The 3,900-nt window shown below is 38.6% G+C and overlaps 2 protein-coding genes and 1 long non-coding RNA gene across 7 annotated transcripts in view; 2 read left to right on the top strand and 1 right to left on the bottom strand.

Moving 5' to 3' along the window:
• Positions 1-3,900, bottom strand: part of LOC117169113 — a 156,336-nt gene that overhangs the window by 62,199 nt on the left and 90,237 nt on the right. The window lies entirely within an intron of this gene.
• Positions 1-3,900, top strand: part of LOC117169107 (something about silencing protein 10) — a 114,213-nt gene that overhangs the window by 55,469 nt on the left and 54,844 nt on the right. The window lies entirely within an intron of this gene.
• The window catches only part of LOC117169111, a 79,891-nt gene that overhangs the window by 55,161 nt on the left and 20,830 nt on the right, over positions 1-3,900 (top strand). The gene's annotated exons all lie outside the window — the stretch shown is intronic.

The raw sequence follows: 3,900 nt of genomic DNA, 5'->3' as shown, positions 1-3,900 counted from the left end.
TTCTCGCAATGATTGAAAGCTAAGCGTTAAATATTTTAAATCAACTGCACCATGCAAAATGATCACAAATGAAAAAATAATGAATAATGTAAGCGCTATTCTCTGTCGACACAATTTCCTCACACGAATAACCGATGCTTTGGACACATCGCGCGGTTGCACGAATAACAAGCCTCTTGGGCTTCGTTATCTTCCTTTCTACTGCACGTGCAGCAACTCTTTCTTTTCTCGAGATATATTATGAACGAGCGCTTCCAAAAAAATCTGGATGCTTTTTTCGCAGTACTTACACTCCTTTTCATTAAGACACACAGTATTTTTCGAAAATAAAAATGAAAATTTTGTTCTGAAAAAATCACCGAACGACATGTGGGGTCGTGGACGACCCCCAGCCAGACGGCGACTGCTTCCAAGTTATGCCGCAGATCAAATAATCTACACGGGAGGGCTCCACAGAAATCAAATTTTTCAAATATTTGGGGCCTTGCGTGCAAACGTTGCGAAAAGCGGGTGATTCATATTATTGACATTACCGCACTTGATACTGAACCCATTCAAGCACCTTTGCTGCTCTTTAATTGTGAAATTTGCATTTTATTCAAAATATTGAGCACTTAGCGTTCGGCGCCGTATAGCGTTTAAAACTGTCCATTTAAAAAAATTTGTTTTTGCACATTTCATTGCGTCCTGATAACTTACAAAATTACTCAGTTTTAACCAAATCTACCGAAATGCATTTTCCCATGCATTCTATTGCACGATTGGGTACATCCTAGTTATTCGTAATCAAGAATTAAACAATACTTTTAATTGGCTTGCATACTGGCGAAGGGAGTCAACGTTGCCCCGCTGCTTAAGCTATGTTCCAGAGACCTGATGGCGATAGTCACGGATCTTAAGGGAATAGGAAGGCTAGTCATGGGATCAGCTTACGTTCCATTTGACAGCGATACCAATCCACCAGTTGAGGTACGTACACTGGTGGAATACTACAAGGTAAGGGGTCTTTCTCTTCTGCTGGGGCGCGATGCTAACTGCCACCATACTTTGTGGGGTAGCATGGACATCAACTCAAGAGGTAACCTATTGGAATACCTAAGCACCACTTACTTAGATAATCCTAATACGGGGAACACCCCGACGTTTCGTAATTCGGTAAATCTGGATGCGCTCTTCGGAGTAATGCAGCATTCCCTAAGAATAGTAGATTCATTGTGTAAGAGGACTGGGCTATTAGTCAATCCGAGTAAGATGGATGAAGTTGTATTCACCAGAAGGTACAAGTGTGCGAATAGATTTCCAAAGTAAAATAAACGAAAGCATAGATAGGGCAGCCTGGGAGGCGCTTATAAAAAACAAATATATAGAGGGCGCATGGATAAAGTTCCGGGATATCATTTTTAGATGTGCGATCGAAGCGTGTGGTACCGCGGTGGTAGGAAGACTGTCTGGTGATGTGTGGTAGAATAATGAAATTCTGGCTGCCCAAAAAGCAAAGAAATAAGCCTACAGGAGAATTTTAAACATCGCAGGTCTTACAATTAGCAACGAGGAAAGAAATATACGTATATATGATTACTGGCACAAAAAGAGGATACTCAAACGATTAATTAAGGAAAGTAAAGATAAAATTAGAGCAGAAGAAGAGAAGAAAATACAAAACGAATTTGAAACAAGCAAGAAACTGATTTATAAAAAAATGAAGAAAAATAAAAGTACAGAATAGGACATCACAACTGGTATGTAAAACAGGATGCGTTAGAAAACTCAATTGTGAAAGTCTGTGTCACTGATTTTATACGCTGATGCTTTCGTAGAAACACTCTGCAATAAACCTAAAAACTTGAAACCTCGCGCATTTTATGCGAAACAACAAGGTTTGTTTCTGAAGCTCCTTAAAGTTATACTAAAAGAAGGAGAGTACTTAATTTTGATTGACTTGGCTGAAAATTATGCTTTCACCATTCAAAATGTTGTATAATCTTTCCATTTTAATAATAACCAAACAACTATATGTACACTAGTTATTTATTACAAAGATGGAAATGAACTAAAGTTTTTCAGCATGGCAGTCATCTCAGATTGTTTACGTCATGACACTGTAGCTGTGTACACATTTTAAAAGATCATCAACGAGTACCTCAAGAAGAAATTCAGCGTTGTTAACAAAATTTATTATGTGAAAGACGGAACTGCGCAGCAGTTAAAAATAAATATGTCTTCATAAATCTTTTAAATCACCACAAATATTTTGGAATTTCTGCAGAAACACATTTTCAGGCTGATCTGTTTCCGAAGACAGTCAAAAAGCCTAAAGTTCAGAGAAGTAAACAAAGCGCAAAAAAAGGCGATCTAAATAAATTATGATGAATTTAGTGCAGCTTCGCTAGAGAATCATGCATATAACCAAGTCCCCGGTAGGACTGGCCAACCTTTCCGAGCGCGCGAGTAAAGTTTTCGCTTTGCCCGGGGGATGTAAATTTCACCCCCCTGTAGTTCGAGGAGGGGTGATAGTAAAAGACTTAATCGGTGGGTATACTACTATCCTATAGGCAAACAAACTCTGAAAATTGAAGGCAATCGGAAGACGTGAGTTTTAAAGTTGGGCGAGTGTCTTCATAGTTATTTATATTATTCATAGATACGTTTTTAAGAATGGCTCTTTTCGACGCAAAAGGTGTGGATCCCGAAACAGGGTACGTGGATTAGCGTTCGTAGATGATAATGTTGTTATGGCAGAGTCAATCGAAGCCTTGCAAAGAGTGTTGAATAAACTAAATGCAAGTATTAAGATCATGGGTCTCAAAATTAACGCCAATAAAACAAAAACTACGGTTTTCGATAGAAAGAGTGAGAAAACACTACAGTATTTTATTAAATGATGAGAATTGAACAAGTTGATAAGTTCGTATACGTTGGTAGCTTATTTACTAGGGACAAGAAGATAGATGAGGAGTTAGATAGACGCATAAACGAAGGTAAGAAGGTTATTCGTAGAGCAGGGTACCTTATGAGAAGTAAAAATATAAAAAATAAAGCTAAAATGGCAATAAATAATTCTTTAATTGCATTGACTCTTCTATACGGTTGCAAGACATGGACTCTGATGGGCAAAGTGAGTAATGAGGTAGTTCTCAAAGAATGTGGTGCAGCAGAGACGCTAGTAGACACATGGGAAAGAAATCGATTAAGATGGTTCGGGCATGTTGAGAGAATTCCAAATGAAAAAATAACGAAACAAGTGTGTCAAGGTAAAGTAAATGGCAGCGCGCACAGAGGAAGACCGCGGAAAGAATGGTTAGATTGTGTGAATGAGACCCTAGTAAGAAGAGACATAAAAAGCCACAGAAATACGAGAGCATGCATGAAAAAATGCATGGACTTAAAAGAAGGTAGAGAAGTATGCCAGGATAGAATGGTATGGCGGTAAATAGTTAATAAAAAGAGTTTTTAGTAGAGTGAATGAAGCCTGAGACAAAGGACCTTTGATACTAATGGACCCAAGTAGGGAATCTCACATGACGACTTTGTAAGGATCTTCACGTGGGGCGATTGCTAGAGAGATTGAACAGCAATCTGGGTTGGAGCAGCATTGCGGAACGAACGTGTTATTTAAATAAATAACCCGAGAACTCTGGATCGTTTTAAAAACTTTAAATCCCTTCCTCACATTACTCCCTTCCCAACCGAGTGAGTTGCGCCTACCCCAAAAGGGAAATGGTTTAATGGTGGCCGCTCGAAATTGTATACCTACAACATTATCGTAGGAGGCTTCAAGCATCGTATTAAATTAGTTGTATTAACTTATAACATTCTAATCTCATCAGTCACTTGACTTAGTCCGTGGCTATGATGTATAACCGGGTGTACCCGAGTAAACGTTTAATTAAAACACACATA

Source organism: Belonocnema kinseyi, chromosome 3 (genome assembly GCF_010883055.1).
Source record: "Belonocnema kinseyi isolate 2016_QV_RU_SX_M_011 chromosome 3, B_treatae_v1, whole genome shotgun sequence".
Classification (NCBI taxonomy): Eukaryota; Metazoa; Arthropoda; class Insecta; order Hymenoptera; family Cynipidae; genus Belonocnema; species Belonocnema kinseyi.
This window is presented reverse-complemented; position numbering and strand designations above follow the sequence as displayed.